Source organism: Macaca mulatta, chromosome 9 (assembly GCF_049350105.2).
Source record: "Macaca mulatta isolate MMU2019108-1 chromosome 9, T2T-MMU8v2.0, whole genome shotgun sequence".
Taxonomy (NCBI): Eukaryota; Metazoa; Chordata; class Mammalia; order Primates; family Cercopithecidae; genus Macaca; species Macaca mulatta.
The window spans coordinates 71,930,301-71,952,306 of NC_133414.1; positions in this window are offsets into that span (position 1 = coordinate 71,930,301).

The window sequence follows — 22,006 nt, forward strand, 5'->3', positions numbered from 1 at the left end:
CTTTTACTTTAAATCAACTCTGAGTCTTTTTTTTTTTTTGCTTCAGTTAGCTAGAGTTGATGTCTGTGGCTTAGAGTCAAAGAGCCCAGTGAACACCAGATGGGAAGGGTTTGGCCAGATGAGCCCTAAGGCCCCTTCCAGCCTCGCCACTTTGAATAGATGAGGGAATGAATGAATGGTTGATGGAACTGAACCAGATCCCTTCTAGTTTGAGCTCTGAGAGAAAGTCAAGTGAAGGTGGTGGGAGGCAGGGGGAAGGTGAGGAATGTGACCACTGCAGATGCTGATCCCGGAATGACCAGAGTTCTGCATGGACCAGGATTGGGACACGCTCAGGGAGCCTGCCCCTGCTGAGAGCTTCTTTGCTGACTGGCTGGGTGACCTGAGGGAAGCCATGCAAGCTCCCAAGGTCCCATTTTCCTCTCTAAGGAGAGGATTATTCTGTGCTCTTTGCTCCTTCCTCTTCTGTAGCTAAATTAAAATGCACGCGTGACTAACAACAGTGCTGGGGTGGTCTGCGTGGAGTGCCGCCTGTTGGGCTGTGAGCAATTTGCCGAAGAAGTCTTCATCCTGGTAATTTGGGCCAGATGCTTCAGTGCAGACCCCGCTGACTCATCAACAGCCCTGCCTTCCTGAAGACTGAGCTGGGGGTCAGCTCTCCGCTCATGCCATCTGCCTTTCCAGAAGCACCCTGCTGGGGGGGTGCGGGGGAGTGGGGGCCAGGAAGAACATACACTTAGGGAGACTACTTGGTGTGGGGGGATCCGAAGGATGGGGAGTTATTCTAGCTGGCATGAAGATTTATCGGAAGGAGGAATTGGTATAAGTGAGTGTCTATGTGTGGGACTCAGGGGGCTGTGAAACTTGCATGCATTTGGAAGAGGAAATGTTCAAAAGCACCAGTTCATGATATTTTCACAGCTGTTTGGGAAGCAGTCTGTGGGCAGAAGCAGCAAGCTCAGGGATGAGAGGGAGCTGGTAGTTTGGCAGGATGGGCAAAAGGCTCTTTATAGCTTTGTACCCTTTTTCTGCTGCTCTCAGCTTCTCTTTCCTTTCATTTTTCCAGATCCTCTGGCCTTCTAGGTTTCCGCCTCTTGTTTCCATAGGTCACCTTCTGTGGCAGAGCCCATTTTAGTTGCAAGTGACTATTCCCCAACTTGTAACAACTTGGGGACCGAGTGGGGCTTTATTGGCTCCTGGAGTCAAACCCTGAATTTGAACAACCAAGTCTTAGAAAGGGAAGGCTGCAGCTGGATTTCAGGAATGGCCGGAACCGGGACTTGAACTCTGCTGGCAGAGCTTCATCTTTGCTTCTCTCTATGTAGTGGTTTTATTGTCTCTTACCATAGACCAGCTTCTGCAACACGGTCGGGAATGTGGTTGCCAACAGGACCCTGGTTCACCTGTTGTAATTCTGACTGCTGGAGAGGGACTGGCTTTTACTTTCTCTATCCCAAGTTGAATTAGGGAGAAAGCTCAAGACTAAAAATCACAGCTCTGCCAATGACTACCTGTGTGACGCTGCAAGAGTTCATCGCTCTGAACAGCAGTTTTCTCTCCTGAGAAGTGGGAATGAATATGGCTCCCAGATCAGAGAGGCAGGTATTGCCTGGTGGTTGGGAGCAGAGGCTCTGGAGCCAGAACACCTGGCTACAGTTTCAGTTTTGCTGCTTAGATGCAGTGTGACTTTGGTCTGGGTCCCCAATCTGTGAATGTCCCAGCTTTCTCATCTCTAAAATAATGGGGATGATAATGACACCTACTTGTAGAAGTAGTGTGAGAAGTAAATAAGTCAGTGCTCATAAAGAATGTAGTTCACTGAATGGCATTTGGCAAGCAATCAGTGCTAGCATTTACTCCTTGCCGTCTCCACAGTTCTTGGTAACATTTCTCTAGGGCCTCCCCATGGCTGCCGCTTAACCAGGACAGGCTGTGAGCTCTGGGCCATTCCCTCTGCAGCCAGTGGCCCCTCTGCTTCTTTCTCGGCTACTCCAGAATGGAAGTAAGAACTGAGAGTGCCGTTCTTATATTGAATCTGTTCTGATTTATAGTTTTAAAAAGTAACCATTCTAGAGCCTTTGTTTCCTATTATGAATGGATTGGTTTTAAGAATAGCTTCTATTCTGAGCACTGTGTCAAATGCTCCACATTGATGATTTAATTGTAAGAACAACACAGCCAGGCAAGAGTTCCTAACTCCCCCACCTTTTTTTGTTAATAGGTTAAGGAAATGCACCTGTAGTTAACTAGTCAGAGATCATGCTTACCAAAGCGGCATGATTAAAACCCAGCTCTGTCTGGCTGGAGGCATCTTCTGGGGAAGGCTGAGCCGAGATTGAGCATGGAGACCACGTTTCCTGGAGCCCCAAGGCCTGGGCATCCTGGTGGCCTCGGCGGGGGCTTCTCATCTGCCTCAGTCTCCCCTGCTCCCTGAGTCAGGCAGGCCTGTTTGCATAGAAGCTTAACTTCTGCTGGCTGGTATTTTGTTTGCTCACACACTGACTTTCACTCTGTGCGCCTTTGCCTTGACTTGTTTCCCAACTAGAGAATAGGTTCTATGTGGTGGGTGTTGTGCCCAAAGTCTTTGTCCCCCTCACACCCCTCGCCCAGGGCAGGAGATGCAGCTGCGCGCCTCCGTGATCTGGGCTGGAGGAGAGGGAGGAGAGGAGTGCGTCAGTCCCGCTCTCCGCCGGGCGGTGGCGCCAGGGTGCAGGCCAGGCCGGGCTCAGCGTGGCTGTCGCGGCTCCGCAGCTGCAGCCCACCAGGCTCCTCAGGACCCCACCTGGAGAAGCACGCGTTCTGGGCGTTACCTGTGGGGAGAGGCCCAGGGGAGTGGCGAGGCTGTAGCAGAGAATGTAGTGGGCGTTCGTGAGCCCCGCGGTTCGGGCTCCTGCTTTCTGGGGACAGCCATCATGGCCCTGAAGTCCGCAGCCCTTCAGGGCGCGCCCCTCAGAGCCCAGGGGTGCCCGCGCCCGCTCCAGCCCCTCCGCCTTCTGCAGAAGGAAAACCAGGCCCTGGCTCGCTGAGACGGGTCCTTTCAGGGACTGCGGCTGCTTCCCTGTTCGTAGACTCAGCAGCCAGTGATGTGACTTCAAGGCCCCCTCGAGCTTTACCTTCTTAAAAAATAAAACGTAGACCTCTCCTCAGCCATGTGGGTTATGTGAGAGCAGCCTGATTTGGGGCTACTATTCATTCATTCATTAGTTCACTCATTTGGGATCGAGACCATGGTATGCCAGGCACCTTAGCAGGGCTGAAGACATAGCGAGAACCCGGCAGACACCGCCACTGCTCCTGTGGGATCTGAGGTTTAGTGGGGAACACAAGGAATTGAGCACATGGACGGAAAGTGCCCTTAAACCAGCCCAGGAAGATCAAGGCGAGCTTCCTGGAGGAAGAGGCACCTAAGCTGATGACTGAAGGCGAGAAAGAGTTGGCGGGGCTTAAAAAGGGGGATGGGGGTGGGATTGGACATAAGCCTCAGAGACTCCTTGTTTTTTCGGGGGGTGTGGGAGCTGGCTCTGTGCTCTCCCATTTTTGTCACTCAGAGTGCAGAGACCCATGACCTGGGTAGGGAAGAAGCCTATTTCCATCTGTCCCTGTGCAAGGCGATGTCCTGTATAGGATTAGGACTCTGATGAAATCAAATTTTCTTTCTCCCCAGGAAAACGATGTCTGCATGGGTCTCCCCGGTTTTGCCCACAACTGCAGGGTCCTATGGACGCCCAGTGGAGCCCAAGGTGAGAACCTGAGGGTCAGGCTGAAGAGACCATGCTCCCCTGTGGTAAGTACCTGCCTTCCTGAACCGCCTGTCCCACCCGCTGCCCCGGTGACTCTGCCAGTCTGTGTGTCTACAGAGGCTGTGGGGAGGGAGGTGCGGGGGTGGGCTCTGCCCTGGCTTCTTGCTTTGCTTCCATCTAGTGTGGCTCTGCGGGGTGAGCCTACTCCCCTTAGAATACCCTTCTGGTTTTGGTGGCGAGAGACAAGTGTCATTCTTGGCCCACAACAGCACCCCAGGATACCTGGTGAAACACAATGGGTTTTCCCAGCAGGGCGGGGTGAGCTGCGCCTGGCTGGGCTGGCCTCCCTGCTTTCTTCATTTGGGGTCTCTGAATGACGGGTTCCCGGCACCCACATCTTGGGGCCACTGGGGGATGGGGCTTTGTTGCTTTTCCCCTGCTGTTTGGTGAAGGACTGAGACTGCCAGTGTTCCCTGCCAGGCCAGTATTCCTCCTCTGGGGGGCTCCCCTGACCAGAGAGGGTGGGAGGCAGTACCCTGGAGGAGAAAGGGCTTGGGGGTTGGGAGCAAGAGGCTGAGGGGGTTGGCCTTTTTGGGCTCTTCATCCACAGCAGAGCTTTTACAAAGTCCTGCAAACTAAGGTGTGAACCTTGGTTTCACAAAGATGCCCACGCCCATGGTGACCCGGGCATAGTATGAAGCTATGAGATACAAGGACAGTGACAATAATGATTACCAGGGCTGCAACTTATCAATTTTTGCTAAGCCAGCTCCTGTGCGTGGTCTTTACATTTGTGAATCATGCACAGGACATAGATGTGAGCTGTCTGCATACTGAAGAGCACAGTGTTACTGAGAGTGGGGTGGTGATGAATGCTCTCCTGGGCTCCCTAGACTTGGGTGAGCCCAATAGCAACCCCAGGCTTCCTGTGCAACCTAGACAAGTCCTCCTTCTCTCTGGTGCTCATGTTTTATCATGGAGGAGGTTGGCCCAGATGACCCATGAGGGTCCATCCCATGAAGTGGCCTTGGGAGTGTCACCATCAGGAATCTGCCAGGGTTGCTGAAGGCAAGGGACAAGGAGACCAAGGGGCTGGTTATTGATGACAGGCAAAGATGGGGACCTGGTGGAACGAAGATCTGACCCTCGAAGGACCCCGAAATCCGTGGTTCCCCACTGGTAGTTACTCTCAGCCCTATGAAGAGGGTGTCCCTTACTGGAGGTGATTCAGAATCATCGAGACGGCGGGGCATGGAGGCTTTGTCATCCCAGCACTTTGGGAGACCAAGGTGGGAGGATCGCTTGAACCTAGGAGTCAGAGACCAGCCTGGGCAACATCATGAGACTCTATTTCCACAAAACATTTAAAAATTAGCCAGATGTGGTGGTGTGTGCCGGTACTCTGAGCTACTCAGGAGGCTGAGACAGGAGGATCCTTTGAGCCCAGGGGTTTAAGGTTGCAGTGAGCTATGATCATGCCACTGTACTCCAGCTTGGGCAACAGAATGAGATCTTGTCTCTAAAAAAATAAAAATAAAAGCAAAAAAGACAGGGAAAACAGAATCACTGAGACTTTTTGGTAAATGAGACTTCCCTGTTGGGAGTCAAGCTGCGCTAGGGAGTAGCCTTGGGCATCAGAAGCAATAAAGGTAGAAATCAGGCCCAAGCTCCATGAAAGGCCCGGAAGGACCCATAAATCCAATCGACAAGCCTTATTAAACACATTGCCTGTTCAAACTTAGGTCTGGTGACCATTTACTGGGTTTGCAATGTTATTATTAATGTTCAAAAAAATGCCAGTGCAATCCCCATTGCCCCCACAATTTATACTTTTCTTCTCTTTGCAATGTTTTCCATCTGCCTCCGTTCTCTCTGACCCAAGGCAAGTAAAAATATGAGCCACCATTTAATGAAAATGCGTAATATCGTTTGGCCGTGTCCCTACCCAAATGTCTTCTTGAATTGTAATCCCCATAATCCCCACATATCTAGGGAGAGACCTGGTGAGAGGTGATTAGATCATGGGGGCGGTTTCCCCTATGCTGTTGTAGTGATAGTGAGTGAGTTCTCATGAGATCTGATGGTTTTATAAGGGACTCTTCCCACTTCACTCCTCACTCTTCTCTCTCCTGCCGCCATGTGAAGAAGGACCTTGCTTCCCCTTGCCTTGATTCTAAGTTTCTTGAGGCCTCCCCAGCCATGTGAAACTGTGAGTCAGTTAAGCCTCTTTATAAATTACTCAGTCTCCAGTATTTCTTTATAGCAGTGTGAAAATGGACTAATACAATGTATTGTGTGCCAGGCCCTGTAATAAGTGCTTTATGTGCATTATTTCATTTAAGATTTCTGTGAGGTAGTGTCATTAGAATCACTTCCTTTTTATTTTTTTAATGAATTTTTGATTTTTGATTTTTGTGGGTATATAGCAAGTCTATATATTTATGGGTTGTATGAGATATTTTGATACAGGCATGAAATGAATACTAAGCACAGCATGGAGAATGAGGTATTTATTACCTCAAGCATTTATCTTTTGTGTTCTAATCCATATAATCTTTTAGTTATTTTTAAATGTGTTAAATTATTTTTGACTATAGCCACCGTGTTGTGCTAGCAAATACTATGTCTTATTCATTCTAATAATATTTTTGGGTCTATTAACCATCCCCACTTCCCCCACTGCCCCACTACACTTCCCAGTCTCTGGTAACTGTCCTTCCACTCTCTATGTCCATGAATTTAATTATTTTAATTTTAGCTCCCACACATAAATGAGAACATATGTTTGTCTTTCTGTGCCTGGCTTATTTCACTTAACATAATGACCTTCAGTTCCATCTATGTTGTTGCAAATAATAGGATCTCATTCTATTTTTGTAGCTGAATGGTACTCCATTGCGTGTCTGTACATTTTCTTTATCCATTCATCTGTTGATGGATGACAGATGAATTTTGACTATTTCCAAATTTTGACTATTATAAACAGTGCTACAATAAACATGAGAGTGCAGATATACTGATCTTTGATATACTGACACCCTTTCTTTTGGGTAAATACCTAGGAGTGGGATTGCTGGATCATATGGTAGCTCTATTTTTAGTTGTTTGAGAAACCTCCAGACTGCTCTCCATAGTGGTTGTACTAATTTACATTCCTATCAACAGTGGACGAGGGTTCTCTTTTCTCTACATCCTTGCCAGCATTTGTTATTGCCTGTCTTTTGGATAAAAGCCATTTTAACCGGTGTGAGATGATATTTCATTATAGTTTTGATTTGCATTTCTCTGATGATCAATGATGTTGAGCACCTTTTCATATGCCTGTTTGCCATTTGTATGTCTTCTTTTGAAAAATATCTATTCAGATCTTTTGCCTATTTTTGAATTGGATTATTTTATTTTATTTTTTCCTATAAAGTTGTTTGAGCTCCTTATGTATTCTCGTTACTAATCTCTTACCAGATGGGTAGTTTGAAAATATTTTCTCCCATTTTGTGGGTTGTCTCTTCACTTTGTTGATTGTTTCCTTTGCTGCTCAGAATCTTTTTAACTTGATGTGATCCCATTTGTCTGTTTTTGCTTTGGTTGCCTGTGCTTGTGGGGTATTGCTCAAGAAATCTTTGCCCATTACAATGTCCAGGAGAGTTTCCCCAATGTTTTCCTTTAGTAGTTTCATAGTTTGAGGTCTTAGATTTAAGTCTTTAATCCATTTTTATTTGGTTTTGTATATGATGAGACTTAGAGGTCTAGTTTCATTTTTCTGCATATGGATACCCACCTTTCCCAGCACTATTTATTGAAGAGACTGCCCTTTCCCCAATGTATATTCTTGGCACTTCTGTCAAAAATGAGTTCACTGTAGATATGTGAATTTATTTCTGGGTTCTCTATTCTGTTCCACTGGTTTATGTGTCTGCTTTGATGCCAGTACCATGCCGTTTTGGTTACTATAACTCTGTAGTAAAATTTGAAGTCAGGTAATGTGATTCCTCCAGTTTTGTTCTTTTTGCTTAGGGAAAGCTTTGATTGTTCTGGGTCTTTTGTGGTTCTATATAAGTTTTAAGATTGTTTTTATATTTCTGTGAAGAATGTCATTGGTATTTTGATAGGGATTGCATTGAATCTGTAGACTGCTTTGGTTAGTATGAACATTTTAGTAATATTGACTCTTCCAATCCATGAACATGGAATATTTTTTCATTTTTTGTGTCCTCTTTAATTTCTTTAATCAGTGTTTTATAGTTTTCACTGCACAGATCTTTTATTTCTTTGGTTAATTATTTGTAGCTATTGTAAATGGGATGATTTTCTTAACTTCCTTTTCAGATTGTTTGCTGTTGGCATATAGAAATGCTATTGATTTTTCTGTGTTGATTTTGTATGCTGCAACTTTACTGAATTTGCTTATCAGTTGTAACCGTATTTTGGTGGAGTCTTTAGATTTTTCTGACTATAAGATCATGTCATCTGCAAACAATGATGATTTGCCTTCTTCTTTTCCAATTTGGATGCCCATTTTTTCTTTCTCTTGTCTGATTGCTCTACCTAAGACGTCCAGTACTATGTTGAATAACAATGGTGAAAGTGGGCATCCTCGTCTTGTTCCAGATCCTGGAGGAAAGGCTTTCAGTTTCTCCCCATTTGGTATCATCACCTCCTCTTTAGAGATGAGGAATCTGGTATACGGAAAACATAAGTAGCTTGTCTGAGGTTACATTGTTAGGTTACATCCAGAGCCTGATTCAAAACCAGGTCTGTTAGAGTCCACTGAATTGTGCTCCACAAAGAAAGGAGATATTTTTTTGGTTTTTTATTGTCCCTTGTATTGATCTGATGTGGCTAGGATTGTTCACCTCACTTTAGGTTGACCATACCGTTCTCCCCAAAAGTCTGGCCAGTTTGTGTTTTGTTCCTCCTGTCCTTTTGCCTAATAAACTTTGGGAAACCTAAGTGTCCCCAAGAAACCTACAGGCAAGTCAACTGCTGTGGCCTCCACTTTTGGTCAGCCCCTCTCAGTCATAGCAGGACTCATCCCACCTATAGACAGTGTCATCAAAACATTGGGGTGGAAGAGGCTCTGAGGTCAATAGATGGAAATGGAAATGTTTCTTCCTTTTGGCATTTATTTTCTGGGTAGCAGGCCTTAGGGAGGAATGGTGGGAGGTGAAGGATTCATTCCTTCTAGCATCAGACTGGTTTAGTGGGCTTCTTTGCCACTTCTTTGGTCCAGTGGTGATTTCCCTGTGCCAGGTCAGACAAGAGGGAAGCCCAAGGACATCCAGGGAGCAGCTGTTCCCAATGTCATGGTGACAACACCCTTTCTTTTTTTATTTTATTTTATTTTTTTATTTTATTATGTTTTGGAGATGAAGTCTTGCTCTTGTTCCCCAGGCTGGAGTGCAATGGCGCGATCTCAGCTCACTGCAACCTCGCCTCCCGGGTTCAAGCAATTCTCCTGCCTCAGCCTCCTAAGTAGCTGGGATTACAGGCGCCTGCCACCACGCCTGGCTAGTTTTTGTATTTTTAATAGAGAGGGGGTTTCACCATGTGGCCAGGCTGGTCTTGAACTCAGGTGATCCACCCACCTTGGCCTCCCAAAGTGCTAGGATTACAGATGTGAACCACTGTGCCTGGCTGACAACACTCTTTCTTTTGGGGATCCTTCCTGTCTTGCCCACTGCCCTCCTGCCAACAATAATCTCACTTCCCTGTCTTCCAGGAAAGGAGCAATAACTCAGTAACAATAAAGAGTAAGTGACTATCAATGTTGAGTAGCTCCCTGCTACCCAGGGGTGGTGAGGGGTGAGATGGGAGCTGCATCTCAATTGTAAAGTTGAAGGAATTACTATTACTTCTGGAACTTCAAATGTCAGTGAGTGGCTTAGAGAAAGGATATCCTAGGTTGGTTGCTGATGCTGCTGGTAGTCACAAAATAGTCTCGACTTTTTTTTTTTTTAAGCTTTTAGGTTTAATTTACAAATGCCAACCTTCAGGCCCATATTCAATGGGTTCTCACCAGACTCACTCCCAGACTCACTCCTTGGTCTATGCACTCTGAAAACACCTCGTTGGGTTCCTCCAGGTGTCTCCCTGTTAGCAAGTGGAATCCTCATAAAAATCCGACTGTTGGGTGCTCGGTTTTGAGTGCCACTAGCCTGATATGCCCAAGATCCCGTGGTATGATTTCAGGAGGCCATGGGCACTACCCTCTTTAATGTCATCCCCAAAGCTTTGACTATTTCGCAGGGTGGCTTTAGACTGATGTAACAAAATACCATAGACTGAGTGGCTTATAAACAACATAAATTTATTCCTCACAGTTCTGGAGGTTGGGAAGTCTAAGATCAAGGCACTGGCAGATCTGGTGTCTGGTGAGGACCTGCTTCCTGGTTCATAGATGGCACCTTCTGGCTGTGTCATAGTGGAAGGGGCAAGAGGTCTTTCTGGGGTCTCTTTTATAAGGACACTAATCCCATTTGGAAAGGCTCCACCTTCATGACCTAACTACCTATCAAAGGCCTCATTGCTGCATACCACAACATTAGGGATTATTTTCAGCATATGCATTTGGGGAGGATACAAACATTCAGACCATGGTGCATCTGTAGTGTGGACAACTCCTCTTCAGTCATGAGAACATCTTCTGCTTGCCTATCCTTGCAGGCATTATGGCCTAATGAGAAGGAAACTGAACTCAGACCAAGGAAACCTGGGTTTGAGTCCCATCCTTGTCACCATTTTTCTATCACGTGATGTTGAGCAAGTCACTTTATATTCCTGGCTCTCAATTTCCTCAGCTATTATAACTCTTGACCATGTTGAGAAGTTTTTGTCAGGCTCAAATAAGATAATATAAATAAAAGTAATTTTAAATAATTTTAAGCTGAAGAGTGATTAGGATGCTTGCAGCAAACAGGCAAAATAAAACAAAACCAAGATTGGCTGTCTTAGTCTGTTTTACACTGCTATAACAGAACACCTGAGACTGGATAATTTATAATGAACAGAAATTTATTGGCTCATAGTTCTGAAGGCCAGGGAGTCCAAGATCAGGGTACTGGCATCTGACGAGGACCTTCTTGCTGTGTAACCACATGGCAGAAGGTGGGAGGACAAAGAGAGGGCAAGAGAGAAACACAAAGGAGACCAAATATACCCTGTCATAATGACATTAATTTCACCCATGAGGGCAGAGCCTTCATGGCCTAATCACCTCTCAAAGGCCTCCCCTCTTAATACTGTTACAATTAAATTTCAACATGCATTTTGGAGGAGACAAACATTCAAACCATAGCACTGGTTTAAATAATAAAGGAGATTTATTGGGTCCTATAAGTGAAAAGTCCACAGACTGGACACATTGACACCATGGTTTCTCTGTGTGTCTCTCAGCTCTGTCCTCCTCCTGGTGCTGGCTTCATTGTGAGGCTTGAGCTGTGATAGCTTCAGGATTCACAGGTTCTCACAACAACCCCAGTAAGAGAGACTCTTGAGAAGAAGGAACAGTTTCCCCAAAGCATCCACCAAACCTGCCCTTGTATCTCATGGGTCCGAATTGGGTCATATATCTGTGGTGCTCTCTGAAGAGACTTCCAGTAAGTGGGACTTCTAAATTTTGATATATAAAACAGAAGAAGAAAATATGACCTCTACTTCTAATACTGTTGGAGGCTATAACCTAGTTATACAATGGAAATTAAGGTCCATAGAGATTAGGATATATGCCTAAATTATATTGCAGAGTGGAATTTAAACTCAGGTTGTTGTCTGTGAAGTCTCTAATTTTTCTTTCTTTTTCCCAGTTTGCCAATTTTTAACATATGAGAGTATCTGTAATATTTTTGTAAGAATGACCATGTTCAAACCCATGTTGTTTAAGGGTAAAGAAAAACAGGATGACCATATCTATCAAAAAATTCAATGTAGAAAAGTTCAGAGAAGTAAGTAAAGGTAAATTGAGATCTTCTATCCAATGATAAACCACAAATACATTCGTAAACATTCTTCCAAATGTAACACTGCATAAAAACACATGTATGTGTACAACTTAATAAAAATGGAGTCATACTCTATGTGACTAAGACTGCAAATTGCCTGGCAAGTGTATATTCTCATCTTCTCCTGTGGTAACAGGACTCTTGGCCACATGCCCAGTAGAAAAGTTCTTTTCTAGGCTCCCTGACAGATAGGAGTGGGACGTGGCTTGATAGGAGTCCTGGTAAAAGCTTTTGTGTCCCTTCTCTGGGATCCCCAGACATGACATGATGGCTGAAGCTCCAGTAGCCATAATGTAGCCTTGAGGGTAGAAGCCACCTTAGGATGGCAGAATAGAAGGACTGAAAGATACTGAGCCTCTGATAGTTTCAAGGAGCTGCCACACGAGCATAACCTGTCTATCTCCAACTTCTTTTATGTCAGAGAATAGACCATTAGTCTGTTTCAGCCATTAGGCTTTAAAAACTATGTATCTTATGCACATTTTAAAGTTGAAATCTAAAATTCTTAGTAAGTTTAAATAGTTGCAAATAATATAATTCTGACTTACTGAAACTGTTAACATTCTAAAACATTCTTTAAAGTGCATTCACAGTAGGCCGAGCACAGTGGTTCGTGCCTGTAATCCCAGCATTTTGGGAGGCCGAGGCAGGAGGATTGCTTGAGCTCAGGAGTTTGAGACTAGCCTGGACAACATGGGCAACTCTGTCTCTACCAAAAAATACAAAAATTAGCTGAGTGTGGTGGCTCATGCCTATAGTCCCAGCTACTCGGGAGGCTGAGATGGGAGGATTGCTTGAACCCAGGAACTTGAGGCTGCAGTAAGCCCTGATTGCACCACTGCACTTCAGCCTGGGTGACAGAGCGAGACCCTGTCTCAAAAAACGAAGTGTATTCAAAGAAATATAAATTTTATAATAATCTGATATTCACTATCATCTACTTAAAAATACATGAATAAAGCTGGGTGTGGTTGCTCACGCCCGTAATCCCAGCACTTTGGGAGGCCAAGGCGGGCAGATCACGAGGTCAAGAGATCGAGACCATCCTGGCTAACATGGTGAAACCTCGTCTTTACTAAAAATACAAAAATTAGCTGGGCGTGGTGGCACGCACCTGTAGTCCCAGCTACTCGGGAGGCTGAGGCAAGAGAATCGCTTGAACCCGGGAGGCAGAGGTTACAGTGAGCCAAGATTGCGCCACTGCACTCCAGCCCGGGTGACAGAGCAAGACTCTGTCTCAAAAAATAAATAAATGAATAACCAAAACCAAACAAACAAACAAACAAACAAAACCAACAAAAAAACACATAAAACAAAACCATGAACAAAATCTCCTTTAACAGTTTAATTTTAGATCGTTTATTTTTCTGCTTGAACTCTTATTTTCATTTTTTATGTCTTATAGGAATTCAACCTAACATACTTTTATGCTAGAAAGTCTTTTATAGATTACATTAGCCAATGTTTCTACAATAAAATTACATACACAGGAACGCATACATTAAAATCCTTTTTTATTTCTTGTGACCATACATCTCTGAGGCTTAAAATTTTGTCCTGAATTAAGCTACATTATAATTTTTAATGAATGTACAATTGAGAAAAAAGTAAGTGTATTTTAAAATTTTATAAATAATAAACATGAAAGTAAATAAATTGAGAAATGTATTTCTTAATAAGATGAATGGAGTTTTTTTTTTCAACTAATTGGTTTGCTCATTCATGGTTGAATATTACATACTGCTAGAATGAAACAGGATTCAGCTAGTCTTCCTATTGTTTTTGTAGATGTTAGCACTCAGAAACCTTGTTCATGTAAATAAGTAAATAAAAATGGAATGTGTTTTATTATAGCACTGTCATAATTCTTTGAACTTTTTATGAATTGCATGCTAAAATTGCATAATGATATATCATCAAAACCATTATTAATATTCTATCAGCTAATAGCTTGATTAAGCCTTCCTTTAATTTTCTTGAAAGCAAGGAATTAGAAATCACTGACTTCATAGGATTTACAACCCAATCATTAGAGTAATTCACTTTCTCAGTTTCTGGGAATTGTATCAAAAAGGCTATGCACCAAAACCTATCAAATAACTATTAATTACCTTCTCATTCCTTTACACAGGGGCACTTGTTTAAACTGCTATTCACAAAATGTGCTGGGAGATATCCAAACATAAATTTCAATTTACCTTTATCAGCATAATATTTTTGATGGAATGCTTTTGTCTGAGTGCCAGCTTTAAACATATTTTCATCCAAACCTTGGAAAATGTCCACCAAATATCCTAGATGGCAAAGCTAGTTCTTATTGCCAAACCAATTAGTCAAGTCAAGATTATTTATTTTGAGATATGACACACGTTCAGAAAATTGCACTAAGCAAACTTTTACAAGTCAATAAATAATCAAAACCCAACATCCCTGTAACTGTCACTCTTTTCTGGCATCCTAGAAACCCCAGCTCCTCTCCTTTCCCACTCATACCTCCCTCCCTTCCTGCTAGAGGATACCACGATCCTGACTTTATGGTAAGCATACTTTTCTTCTTTGTAATTTTACCATGCATGTACTTATCCCTAACCAATACAGTTAGTTTTTGCTTAATTTTGAATTTTTTATAAATGGAAATTTTACTGTGTGTTTCCTTTTGTGTTGCAACGTTGTGTTTGAGAAATTCATACATATACTTATATGTGTTCATTTTCATTTTGCTATAGTTGTCCACTGTATAAAATTAGTACAATATATTTACCCATTCTGCTATTAATGGGCATTTAGGTTATTTCCAGTTTGGTACTACAGTGAATCATGTTGCTATGAATATGCATTTCTATTCTACCTAGAAGTAGAATTGTTGAATTCTAGAACATGTCTGTCTTCAATTACAGTATATAGTGCCAATGTTTTTCAAGTGGTTGTACCCAAATTACACTCCTACTCATAAGAGAGTGCTTGTTGCTTCACGTCCTCACCCACACTCAGGTTCATCAGCTCAAAGACCACACATTTGTACCTTCTTTGTAACTCCTGCATATACCTTTGCACTTTATGTAGCTTCTGGAGGGCACATGGTGGTAGCTCACCATGGTTTTAATTTGCATTTCTCTGATAATGAAGGAGACTTAGTTCTTTCTGTGAGTTGCTTGTTAAGACTTTGCCATTTTTCTATTGCAATCTTTATTTCTTGCTGTTTTGTAGGAGTTCTTTTTTATATTTTGGATATGATCCCATTAATACTTACATGTATTACAGTGTTTGCTCCCACTCTGTGATTTGTCTTTTTACTTTTAAATGGTTGTTTTTGATGAATAAGAACTGTTTTTAATGGGGTCTGAATAACAAGCTTTTCCTCATTGGTAGTTCTTCTTGTGTCCTGATGAGGAAATTTTTCCCTACACTGGGGCTATGAATATAGTTTCTCATATTATCTTCTGGAAGCTCAATGAACACAATTTCAATTTTTACTTGCTGTGTTTTTCAGTTCTAGAATTCTCTCTCTCTCTCTCTTTTTTCCCCCCCCAAATCTGGTGTGTCTTTTTGTATAGTTTCTGGATTTTTGCTGACATTGTTTTTTTCCTTTTATCTGCTTATACATAGGATTTTAAAAACTTTTAAATTATAAACATTTGTGTATGGATCTGTGTATTAAATATGCACAGGTGGAAAAAATAGTATAATGATTTTCTATGTATTCACTCTGCTTCAATAATGATCAATATTATTTAATTCCTTTACAAAATGTATTCCCCACTCCCTCCCCGATTGCTGCTGCTTCTGCTCCCCTCCTTCTCATCTCCTTTTCTTCCTTTTCTTCTTCCTCTTTCAATTTTGCTTCCTTCTTCACTTTAAAGCAATTTAAAGCTTTTTAAATCGAATTTAAAGCAAATTCAACGAGCCAGGCATGGTGGTGTGGGCTTGTAGTTCTAGCTACTTGGGAGGCTGAGATGGGAAGATCACTTGAGTTCTGGAGTTTGAGTCCAGCCTGGGCAACATAGTGAGACCCCCGTCTCTAAAAATATATATGATTAAAAAAAAGCAAACCCAAGATGTTAGCTTATTTCTTTAACCAATATGAACTTTAGAAAATATATAACTGGCTGGGTACAGTGACTCACGCCTGTAATCCCAGAACTTTAGGAGGCTGAGGTAGGTGGATCATTTGAGGTCAGGGGTTCAAGACCAGCCTGGCCAACATGGTAAAACCCCATCTCTACTAAAAACATAAAAATGAGCCAGCTGTGATGGCATGTGCCTGTAATCCCAGCTACTTGGGAGGCTGAGACAGGAGAATCACTTGAACTCAGGAAGTGGAGGTTGCAGTGAGCCGAGATTACCCCACTGCACTCCAGCCTGGGCAACAGAGCAAGACTCCATCTCACACACACAAACACACAACGTATATACATATATACATACATATATATTTATATATATATAAAACCACAAAATCACACTAAGCAATATTAATACTGATTCCTTAATGTCATCTACTACCTTGTTCACCTTCAACTTTCAGTATTCCCAAATTAGCTTTACAACTCTTTAACAATTTAATTTTTTTTCAAACCAGGCTCCAGACAAGGTCTACACATTGTATGTGGTCATTGTGGCACAATTCTCCTTCAACAGTACAGTTGTTTTAAAGTCTGTATGTGATAATGCCAGTATCTGGAGCCCCTGTGCATCTGTTTCTAGTGTTTATTGTTTCTGCTGCTGCTTTTTTTGTTGTTGCTGTTGTTGAAACAGAGTCTTGCTCTGTCACCCAGGCTGAAGTGCAGTGGCATGATCTCGGCTCACTGCTACTTCTGTCTCCTGGGTTCAAGCTATTCTCCTGCCTCATCCTCCTGAGTAACTGGGATTGCAGGTGCCCACCACCAAGTCTGGCTAATTTTTGTATTTTTAGTAGAGATAGGCTTTCACCATGTTGACCAGGCTGGTCTCGAACTCCTGACCTCAGGTGATCCGTCTGCCTCAGCCTCCCAAAGTGCTGGGATTACAGGCTAAGCCACTGGGCTTGGCCTGTTTCTGCTTCTTTTCTTTCATATTGTCTTGTATTACTAGGTTGGTTATCTTTTATTGTGTGCTTCAATTGTATTTGAAAAGTTGTTTTTTAAAATATAATGTTTAATCTAGGGGAATGTTTTCTTTTTCCAGAGGGATTTGTTTTTGCTTCTGCCAGATGTTTGTGGGCACTAGCTATCCTGCATCACCTTATTCCAGATGTAAAGACTGAAATTAGTTGAGGCTGGTTTAGATTGGGTGTGGTGGCTCAAGGCTGTAATCCCAGCACTTTGGGAGACCAAGGCGGCCGGATCATTTGAGGCCAGGAATTCGAGACCAGCCTAGCCAACACAGTGAAACCCTGTTTCTACTAATAATACAAAAATTAGCTGGGCGTGATGGCACACACCGTCCCAGCCTCTTGGGAGGCTGAGGCATGAGAGTTGCTTGAATCTGGCTGGCAGAGGTTGCAGTGAGCCACAGTTATGCCACTGCCCTCCTGCCTGGGTGATAGAGTGAGACTCTGTCTCAAAGAAAAAGCTTTATGTTGCTTCAGGAACTATTTTATTTCTCTTTTACTCCTAGGTACCACTGCTGTGGTGGGCCTTGGTATCCAACTTCCGTCCCCTTTGTCCTTTGAAGTAATAGAAGCACTCTTCAGGTCGGGCACGGTGGCTCATGGCTGTAATCCCAGCACTTTGGGAGGCCGAGGTGGGCAAATTACAAGGTCAGCAGTTCGAGACCAGTCTGGCCAACATGGTGAAACTGAAAATATAAAAAATATGTATATATTTTATATTTTTATATAAATATATAAAATAATTTTTCTACTAAAAACATAAAAAAATTAGTCAGGCATGGTGGCGCATGCCTGTAATCCCAGCTACTCGGGAGGCTGAGGCAGGAGAATTTCTTGAACCCAGGAGGCAGAGGTCGCAGTGAGCCGAGATCACGCCACTGCACTCCAGCCTGGGTGACAGAGCGAGACTCCGTCTCAAAAAAAAAAAAAAAAAAAAGAAGCACTCTTCGCCTCTCATTCTTGCAGCTGGCTCTTCTAGGCAGAATTATCAAACATCCCCAGGAAAGAAGCAGACCGATCTCTATGGCACCAGTCGCATCTCTGAATTTCTGTTTTGTTCTAGATCTTGGCCAGCTTTTTTGTTTACTTGTTTTTTGTTTCTTACTATTTTAGTAGTCCTCCTACGGCTTAAAGAGGTTTTTAAAAATACTATGTCCCCATTTTCTATTTCAATTAAGCCATCCTTAAGAGATTGGCTAAATATTCTCAATTTGCCATTAGCATCAGATTTAGTTTATATTCTAAAATTGAAGTCTAATTTATATACGTAAAATACAAAAATCCTAAGTGTATAACTCAATAAATTTCTCTATATTTATACACACAAGTAATCAGTTATTATTATCTCAAGTAGATGTATTAATATAAAATCCCATGCAAACCTCACTTCTGAATTTTAGTTCTAAGGAAAAAAGATAAGGTGCCATGAATGTGTCACCAAATGAAATAAGATGCTGCTTCATTCGATGTTTTTCACTGACAGGTTTTTTTGCCCCTTTACTCATGGAGCTTTCCTTCAGAAACAATGTATTCTTTGACAATACTTAGAGTTTGGAAGAGGTGAGATATCATTAAATAAAAATTGTCATCACTCCTAAATATCACTCTACAATATATCTGAACTCAAAACATCCCAGTATAGTCCAAAATGCCCCATTTCTAACAGCATGTTTCACCCTTAACTGAAATGTGTTTAAGGTATGGAAAAATAATGAGCTATTGGGTAGCAGTGAGAGCACTGACTTATGGTACCTTGATTAAGGGAGGCTTTGTGACACCAAGATTTTGAATGGTTCCTTTGTTTGACACCCATGAGCAATGCACCATACTATAATTCAAGACAGGTGAGAGATACACCTTTCTTTTGTAAAGTAGGAGAAGGACAATTGCTAAAGGAGCCATAGGAAAGGAGACATTGGGAAAGAGTAAATGTGGAAGTTTAGTTCTGGAAACGGATTATCTTAGATCCATTTTGTCTGAATTATTTTGGAGAGTGCTCACAGACCCAAGGACACACATACCCTAATAAAACTATTGTTTGAAGCCACTGGAGTCTACTTCATATACCATCAGCTGAACAGGATTCTTAAATGATAAACTATAATCTCCATGTTATAGGATTGTTGTGTAGGTTTAATGAGATAAGGTATGTAAGTTCCTTAGCAGCCATTACTTGGCATGTAATAAAAATGCAATAATAAGCTACTTATTGATCATCACCAGCTGAATGAATACTTTCATTCATTCATTCATTCATTCAACTATTTATTGCATAAAAGCAATTCTCAAGGTGTTTTATGGTATATTCTGATGGCCTTTATCACTGAACAAGTATTCAAGAGCGGACTTCTTAGTTTGGAACAAAGAACAGAAGGTGGTGAAACCTGGATTCTTGCCTCAGCTCAACCTTTGGGAGCTGTGACATCTTGGGTTTTGGTTTCATCATCATCTGCCCAAATTTTTCATTGGGTTGGTCAAGAACTTAATAAGAAAGTGAACATGTAATCTTTCTGAAATACTGCAGAATGTGCAAGGAACCCCCCTACCTCCCACTTTTTTTTTTTTTTCCAAAGTCCAGGTTCCAGGCTTGAAACGAACCCTTAAGATGCCATCTTGATCCCTATGGGCCAAAGTTCCTCTTCATACACTGGTCTCAAGCCCTTTTTGCCTCTAGACTCTTCATGTGAGAACACTCTCCCATGAATAACGGCTTTTGTTAGACACTATAATTCCCACACAGGGAAGACAGACACAGCAAAATGAGGGAGAGGTAGGTAGGGAAGGAGCTGGGACAGCTAGTTTGTAAAAGCCCCTCGTGGAATCAACAACCTCCCTCAAGAGATGGGTCTTCCTCCATCTCCCATGAAACTACTGCTTGGCCCAGCATTCCCCAGAGTATGGACCAAGGGGCACAAATGCCATGAAAGGTGGATCTAGATGGAAGGCAGGAAGGACAGTGAATATAAGTGTATCATGAGGCAAGATCGCTGTTCCCCTTTCAATTCTCCTCACCACTGATGATGACTTCTCTAGTCTTGGTTCATCTCGAACTTTAACAAGGAGAAAACTTGTCTTTAGGCAGGTAGTCTTTAGTTAATTTTTTAACTAATAGTTTGGTTTTCATTGTGGTTTTTTTTTTTTTCAGTTATCTCCTACTTATGACAAGGGATATGCCATAAGTAGTAGCTAACACTTACCAAGTACTAAGCAGTGTTGTGAATTATTTCATTCTTTTTTAGTAGAGATGTTGCTGAGGCTGGTCTCGAACTCTTGGGCTCAAGTGATCCTCCCACCTCAGCCTCCCAAGTAGCTGCGATTACAAGTATGAGCCACTATGCCCAGCTAATTTTTTTTTTTTTAATTTTTCTAGAGACAGAGTCTTGCTGTGTTACCCAGGTTGGTCTCAAACTCCTGGTCTCAAGTGATCCTCCTGCCTAGGCCTCCCTAAGTGTTGGGATTATAGGCATGAACCACTGCACCCAGCCTAAAGCTAGTTCTGAAGAATAGAAAGTAAAGGTACTATCTGGATGCATAAAAATCGAGACAGAGGTCCTCAAAAGATTCAACTTTGGGAAATATCAGTTTAGCCCAGGCTTCACTGTCCTATCCCAAGGGCTGAGAGTCTGGCAGAAAGTCAGTGCAGAGCTGGCTGGACTGCAGGAATAAAGGAGAAGCCCCTTTGGGTCTCCATTTAAAGCCATGGCAGAATGGCCCACCTGGATATGGGCTGACTTATATTCTTTTATCCCTTTTGTATTTTTCACCATGCAATTGTATTACCAATTCAAACAATGTGATGTGATATAATCTTAAACCAGAGCTTTTTCCAGTAAACCTAGCACAGCTGGTAAGGATCATTAGGATTAATGGATTAACACATGTCAAGCATTTAGGATAGGGCCTAGCACCATGTAAGTGCAGTTACATTAGGGGGTGAAGGTGGTTAACAGAAGATGAGATGGGCTCTCACAGTCCTGGAAGAGGCAAGTCCTCAATGAGCTCCATCCATGGTAACTCAACAATGGGCCTGTCTGATGTGGTTCAGGACTCACTTCATTCTGGGCAGTTGCATGGATTTGCCAGGGTGAGCTGGGGATGCAGAAACATTCTGCCTGGGTGCCTGGACAGCCGCCAATGATCCGAGCCTCTGTGCATCGCCAGCTGCAGGACCCCACCTCCACAGGAGTGGAACATTGATAAGTTCCTGAATGAACATTCATCACATCCCTGCCCTGTGTTGAAGGCTGCATGCAGCTGGCTGATGAATCAGGAAAGTATGTGTTTCTAGACACCACCACCATCAGGCAGAAGTGAGCTGTTAAAGCCAGAGGAGATGGATCCTTCTATACTTCTTTAAAAAATTATTTTTAAATTCATTTTTTAAATCTTTCTTTTGGAGGGGGTACATGAGATAATTTAATACATTCATATAATTTTTAAAGACCAAATCTGTGTATGTGGGATATGCATCACCTTAAATATTTGTCTTTTCTTTTTGCTAGAAACATTCAAATTATTTACTTCTGGCTGTGTTGAAGTGCACAATAGATTATTGTAAAATGTAGTCACCCTCCTGATCTATTGAACACCAGCTCTTATTTCTTCTATACTTATTAGATGGTTAGACCAATAGACCAAGAGAACAGGATTAGGCAGGAACCCAGGCAGCTCAGTGAGCTCGAGTGCTTGGAGCTGGGACTTGCTTACACTCCGATCGGCTGTTACCTTCTGCAGAGTTCCTCCATTTGTAGAATATCCACAGGCATGTTGGGAGTTCAAGGACAGAGCTTGTATAGAATGAACACGGCCACATCACTGACTAACCATGTAACCCTGGACAAAACATTTTTCCCTTTGGGCCTGATATGGTTTGGCTGTGTCCCCACCCAAATCTCATCTTGAATTGTAGTCCCCATAATCCCCACATGTCCTGGGAAGGACCATTCAATTGCCTCCCATGTGTGTGGGAGGTAATTGAATCATAGGGACAGTTTCCCCCATGCTATTCCCATGATAGTAAGTTCTCAAGAGATCTGATGGTTTTATAAGGGGCTTCCCCCTTCACTCTGCTCTCATTCTTCTCCCTCCTGCTGTCATGTGAAGAAGGATGTGTTTGCTTCCCATTCTGCCATGATTTTAAGTTTCTTGAGACTTCTTCAGCCCTGTAGAACTGTGCATCT